The following is a 7,500-nucleotide window of genomic DNA, read 5'->3' as shown; positions in this document are numbered from 1 at the left end:
TTTTAATAAATTTATCATATATCGGTTGTATAAGACGATTGCTAAATCACGAAACCATGTTTGTTTAGCCTAAACTAGAGATTGCAATACCTGGTATCTTATGAAATATTGTTTTTTCAAGATAAGTATCGTCTTATACGCAGAAACAAATGGTATATATATATATATATATATATATATATATATATATATATATATATATATATATATATATATATATATATATAGAGAGAGAGAGAGAGAGAGAGAAAGTCTTAGAAGTTTTTTCATCTTTAAAACTATAAAAAAAAACTTATTTAATTTTTTTATTTTTTATCATTCGTTGGGAAACTATTTAGTCAGTAAGTCATTTAATCACCCGCAATCAATGCATATATATATATATATATATATATATATATATATATATATATATATATATATATATATATATATATATATATATTAGCAGATGAACCGGATGTTACCCGGGATTTTATGATGATCAATAAATATTCTACACCATACTTTTCATCGAAATCAGGGAAATTTCCCATTTTTCAATCAAACCGATTGTCGTGTTGGGGACCCACTGCCTCCCTACAGTGCCTTAGTCAACAATACATTGTCGTCTACATTGCACTGTAGAGAACCTACTGTTGATTTTATAAAATCATTTTTATATAATGTCTTGATTTATAGTTTAAAATTCCAAAGTCAGATATCCTGATTCAATTGTGCTCTAAACAGAAACATTCCTTTCGAATAAACCTTTGTTTTATCAAAACACTTACTTTTCACACACACACACACACACACACACACACACACACACACACACACACACACACACACACACACACACACACAGTGTCTAAAATACTGTTAGCCATGCAGAATATCGGGGTTTGAAGTGACGTTACATAGAAAAAAAAAGACAAACTAACGAATATTTAAAAAAACAGTGAGGTGTCCATAGCATGTGCTCTGTTATTCACTGGCAGTGTATGACCGTAGAATCTGTTTTAAAGGTCATTGAGGTGCTGCCTGTAAAGAATTTATCTATTTCTGGGTTTTCTAAAGTGCATATTTTAGCCTCGCATACCACTGACGATGTGAAACAGTTATTGCTTAGTGGGCATTCGGTCGGTCATTTGGCAATTGCAGGTCAGTGTCCGTAGTAGGATTACTTCTCCTTAATATTTTATTATTGTGTGTTTTTTTTTCATTATTCTTTCTAGGTTTTTAGTATAGCTGTAGATAAGTTTTAATGTGTTTTATGTAGTATACTACCTGGTGGGAAATGCTTATCTATAAGATGTAAGACTCTATTCCCAAGCTTTGTTTTTACCATTAGGTTGAAGGGGAGGATTAAAAAAACACACACACACACACAAATACTGCGGAACTGTCAGTCGTTTTCTTTGACACAGGGATCAATCTCGCATCTGAAATATAATAAAATAAAAATAACTTCCAGGATCCGTGTATATATATGCATGTATATATATATATATATATATATATATATATATATATATATATATGAGTATATATATGTATGTGTGTCCCATATATATATATATATATATATATATATATATATGAGTATATATGTGTATGCATATATATATATACATATATCCCATATATATATACATATATATATATATATGAGTATATATGTGTATGCATATATATATATATACATATATGCATATATATATATGAGTATATATGTGTATGCATATATATATATCCCATATATATATATATATATATGAGTATATATGTGTATGTGCGTATGCATATATATATATACATATATCCCACATATATATATATGAGTATATATGTGTATGTGTGTATGCATATATATATATATATATATATATATATATATATACATACATATATCCCATATATATATATATATATATATATATATATATATATATATGAGTATATATGTGTATGTGTGTATGCATATATATATACATATATCCCATATATATATATATATATGAGTATATATGTGTATGTGTGTATGCATATATATATATATACATATATATATATACATATATCCCATATATATCCCATATATATATATATATATGAGTATATGCATATATATATATTTTGAGATTTCCGTATTTTATTGTAAATCTTCTATTTTTTATTCTCTTTCTGTTGTATATATATATATATATACAACAGAAAGAGAATAAAAAATAAAGGAAGATTTACAATAAAATACGGAAAACTCAAAATATTTATCAATGTGTCATGTTTTAATCTAGACCCCCCCCTCCCGAAACCTTTGTCCCTAAAATAGTTTCGAGTTTTAGTTATCAATAATAAATAGCAGGGATTCAATATTCTCCAGGCATTTTTTTTTTATATAATTTTTTGGGAAAAGAACAAGACACAAGAAAACAAAGAAAAAAACCCATTATTTTTCTAGGATGTAAGAAGAGGAAAAAAGCTTGATGGAAAAAAAACAGGAGTAAAAAATAAAGGAGTAAAAACACACACACAAATACTGCGGAACTGTCAGTCTTTTCCTTTGACACAGGGATCAATCTCGCATCTGATTGGTTTGATAAAAACATAATAAAATCCAAACAATTTCCAGGATCGAATGATAAAAATCCATGGAATATTTTTCTTCTTTTCAATTCAGCCAGCAGGTGACAAAAATATTTTTTAAAAATTATCTTGTCTTCCATTAAGTTGATTTTATGAAAATACTAGATGCACCTGTGACCCGTTGGATCTACCATCACTTAATCAACTTTGATGCCTTTCGAAAACCCTGTTTTAGTTTGATTATTCAGACTACTGTTCTCATCTTGAATGTTATTTTCACAACATTTCGGCCGATATAACCTTCGACTTTCTTCAGCTTAATTTTCAATTGAATTTGTGAATCTTCCCAGAATTTTGTGCGGGAGTTTTTTGTCTAATCCACGGCGGAGGTGTGTGTGTGGGGGGGGGTGAAATACTCTCATTCTCTCAGCTATAACTGGCTATAAATCTTAACTAATTAGCTGATGGAACGAGGGCAAGCTACCTCCGTGTATTAAATTAAAGGATTCTGTTCTTAATTCTGTATAAATTCCCAAGTTCGATAGAAAGATTCGCCTAAAGAAGGTCGGACGTTACATCGGCTGAAACGTTGTGAGAATAACATCCAAGATGAGGATAGTAGTCCAAAAAATCCACTCAGCTTTTTTTTTACATGCAAGTAAATTCGATTTCTTTACGTCTTGGAGACCTAGGTTCCGTCCCTGATAGTTTTAAATAAAGCTAAGCCTTTCAACCCTCTTAATAGTTTCGACCTTATTCAAAGTTCGGTCTTGTCAAACTCGGGAATCTTTATGTTGGAGTATTTATTTAATTTACGGTGCAGATCTAACGTCACAAGAACGATATGATACCTCTGTTCAGTCTCGAAAGACAAAGGATACCCCCTGAAGGGGCAGCTGCGCATGTAATTGTGAGGCAAGTGTTGCGCAATTTCTAACCACACTTCTCCTGAATCGGTACTGTTTGAGTCCAGTGGCAAGAAGAAGTCCAGGACGACTGGAAACAATGCCGAGATAAGCAGAGATCACATACAGCACCTGGAAATCCCAAATGGTCACCCATTTAGTACTGCCCAGGTTCAACGTTGCTTAACTTCGGTGATCCAGCGGGAACCGGTGTTTCAACGTGATTATGCCGCAGGAATAAACGGACGTAAATAAATAGGAAAGAAATAAAAACCCGACTCGTCACTTTTTTTTAAAATCGCAAATGAAACGCATTTATTCGCGGTTCTTCCAAAACAACGCATTTCATTATTTTTCCTAAGTCTTTTCGCATACACGTGTGCTTTCTAAAAGATCTGTGTCCCTCTGCCACCTGACGCCAACGCCGGCACCGACGCCGGCCAGCGCTTTCCCGCCCTCGACTTTCACGTGTCCATCTTGCTTCTCTCTTCGACCACGTGATGTATTTTTCTGTCTTTTTCTTGCGACGCAGGCTTGCGCCCACTTTCTAATTTGCATACATGTTTTAAGGACTGCTGCTGCTAATATTTTCGCTAGCCAGCTATCCTTCAGCTTCTGCTGATTTTCTCACACGAGCCCATACGCGCTCTGTTACATAGATAGTTCTCGTTTCGTCAGTTAAAATAATTTGTAATTGCATTATTAGTATACTAAGGATTCATCTTTAAATCTTCAGAAGGCTGTCATTTAGAACTTTATCCGTGGCACAACCAGGTCGTTGTGACATATTTTTAAGACATTCTTCCTGCATAACCAAAACTAAGTCTCCTGCCTGACTTCTATATTATTATTCAGTCATAAAATAATTTTTTAGAACAACCTGTAGTGTTCCCTGGAGTCTGAGCGACAACAAGTCTCCCATGATTTACAGTACTCTCCACCTCTTTCGATAACATTTGCAAATTAATTTGTGTTATTGCGACAGCCGTTTACCATTGACTTTTCTTTGATAGCAACCATTGATCATCACTAGAATTTGAGCGAAGCCTCCCCAAAAGGTTCCAGTCTTCTTCACAATCATTCAGTGGAGGTCTATTTAGTGCTTTCTCTCTTCGGTTTTCTATTTCTATCCTCCTTGACCCTCCTCAATTATTTGGTCTGCTATCAGTTCATGCCGTCACTTAGTTTTGTGTGGGAGTTGGGATTTAAATTATACTGTTTCAGTTTTCTTGATTCCATGTAGTGTTTCTTTGTGTTTTACCTTTGTAGCAGTTTCTATATATCCGTTTCGTGTCTTTTGGTTCATGAGTATTAGTCTCCGCATCAAAAGGTTTCCCTTAATATTTCAGCCGTTTTCATTATCTTTATCCCTTGTATCTTCTCAGCTATTCCTTTGATTCCAAATTCTCTCATTTTTTTTTCCAAAATTTTTCGGAATTGTTCCGAATACTCCTACTTTATCTTTCATATCATTATCCATATATTAATATGCTAATATATATAGATATTAATATGTCAATTCGCTTCGACCATTATCATCCTGAACATCCCTTAAAATAAAAATGAAATATTCCAAATCGCATCAGCCATTACTATACTGAATTCTCTTAGTATGAAAATGAAATATTCTAAAATGCCCAATAAACAATTGTTTCAATTGGATAAGTTATCGCCAGCCAGTGTCTAGTGGGTACAGATCACAATACTAAAATTTATTTTCTACCAGCCAGTGTCTCGCTGTGATGCAGGGGTCTTTATCCACGAGGCTATCTCCCCACGTCCTCTACCCGGCTGGAAAAAACGTGTCGGTGGCCAGCTAAGAACGTGGCTCGGGACTATCAAAGCCGACGCTGAGCTTATTTCGGGCCCGCTCATCTATGGCCTGTCTCGTTGGAGACGTGACTGGCTATTGCTCACTTGGGATCTTGCCTCCGATCGCCGGGCTTGGGCCGCAGCGGTACGAGATGTGCATCTTCATGAAGTCGACTCAACTCCTCCAGGGTGAATGTCGTTTCAAGTACAAGTAAGTCTGGTAGATGCAGGTCACATTACCAACTTATTTATCGCCAGCCAGTGTCTGGTAGTTGAAGGTCACAATATGAATAAGTTATTTATCGCCAGTCAGTGTTCAGTCAGTGCAGTACACAATAAGTTAGTTATCATCAGCCAGTGTCTGGTTGGTGCAGATCGAAATACTGTTTATCGTCAGCCAGTGTCTTAGTTCTATTTCTTGTAATAATATATCACGAGCAGTTATCCTTATTTCTTTACAAAAATATTTATTTTTTTAATCACGGTTTGATTGGAATTAATATTATACTGGTTATTCTATTGACGGCATTCTATTGTTTGCTTATCTGATGATGTTTTCAACTACCGTGGAATTTCCACGGGTTCTGCCAGTCGATTATTATTATTATTATTATTATTATTATTATTATTATTATTATTATTATTATTATTATTTAAAACACAAATAATCCCGGTCGTAGTTGATACACTAGGAGTAGTATCAAGTCGTCTGGAAGGACAATTGAAAAAACTACAAATCCCCGATGTTTTAGGCGGCCTTCAAACCTCTGCAATTATAGGTACCACCAACATCCTTAGGAAAACCCTTGATCTTTGAAGCTCCTGGTTTGAAGCTGGGATTAAGGGAAATCCTCTTGAAATGAATCCCATCCCTTTTCAGAGAGACGTTCATAAGCGAAATCAGAATTATTTATCTATATAGAAAAAAAAAAGCGAAAATTGTCTGCCTGTTTGCTTGCTATGAATAGGTTATTAAACATACATATTTCAAATATTGTTGGAATAAATTCCTCTCCGTAAAAACTGTACTTACATGCTTAAGTTTGAAACGATATCTTTATTTGTTATACTTTAGTTTGGAATAGCATTTTCGTTGCTCCGTCGTGCTCAAGTTCAAAATAATGCTTTTGTTCAAGTTTAAAATTGAATTTTCGTTGGTTTGTTATGCTTAAAGTTCAAAATTGAATTTTCTTGGTCTGTCATGATTATATTTGAACATTTTCGTTGGTCTATCATGCTTAAGTTCAAAATGGACTTTTCTATTAGCTTGTAATGCTTAAGTTGAAAATTGAATTTTCTTGGTCTTTCATGATTATGTTCGAAATAACATTTTTGATGATCTGCCACGCTTAAGTTCAAAATGGAATTTTCTTATTCTGTCATACTTGAATTCAAAATAATATTTTCAATAGTTTGTCATACTCAAGTTTGAAATAATATTTTCAGTAGTTTGTCATGCTTAAGTTCGAAATAATATCTTCAATAGTTTGTCATGCTTAAATTCGAAATAATATTTTAAATAGTTGTCATACTTAAGTTTAAAATTAAATTTTCTTCGTCTGTCATGCATAAGTTCGAAATAGTATTTTCAGTAGTTTGTCATGCTTAAGTTTGAAATAATATTTTCAATGGTTTGAAATAATAATTTTGTTGATCTGTTACGCTTAAGTTTGGAATTACACTTTCATTAGTCTGTCATATTAAAGTTAGAAATAGCATTTTCGTTGGTCTGTAATGAAACCTTATTTTAACGTTGCTGAACATGCCAACTAAATAGTCGCATCTGATGAATCGCCGTTTCTGAATATCCTGTCATCGTATGATGACGACTATATAGATAAATCAAGGTTTCTTAAAAAAAATGTCAATTTCTAACTTTTTTTTATGATTTTGTTTAATTATATTTTTCTGGAATCCATACGTATATTTTTTTCTAATATATAAATGGGCGTTTTCTTTTCTTTTCTTTTTTTTTTTAAATTTTTAAATCACGCTTGATAATGAAGGGTGTGGAGACATCGGTTGATGAGTTATATTTCGTCTGCGTTAACTTTTGTTTTTATTATTGCAAGCATATAAAAAAGACACAAAAAAAATACTAACAAAAATCGAAATGAAATGCAATTTCCTGTTTCCTTTACCATGTTAATGGACGAGAAAAAAAAATGGAAGAGTTCTTTTAAGATTTCCATTTCCTTTACGCACACAATTT

At 32.9% G+C, this 7,500-nt stretch overlaps 1 protein-coding gene and 1 pseudogene across 1 annotated transcript in view; one reads left to right on the top strand and one right to left on the bottom strand.

Annotated features, from left to right (window-relative positions):
- LOC145285899 (uncharacterized) overlaps positions 1 to 7,500 on the top strand; it is a 422,865-nt gene that overhangs the window by 206,078 nt on the left and 209,287 nt on the right. The gene's annotated exons all lie outside the window — the stretch shown is intronic.
- LOC145286602 (5S ribosomal RNA) lies at positions 3,597 to 3,713 on the bottom strand (annotated as a pseudogene).

The sequence above is a fragment of the Euprymna scolopes genome, chromosome 10 (genome assembly GCF_053919585.1).
Source record: "Euprymna scolopes isolate OS-2025 chromosome 10, ASM5391958v1, whole genome shotgun sequence".
In the NCBI taxonomy this organism is placed as follows: domain Eukaryota; kingdom Metazoa; phylum Mollusca; class Cephalopoda; order Sepiida; family Sepiolidae; genus Euprymna; species Euprymna scolopes.
This window is presented reverse-complemented; position numbering and strand designations above follow the sequence as displayed.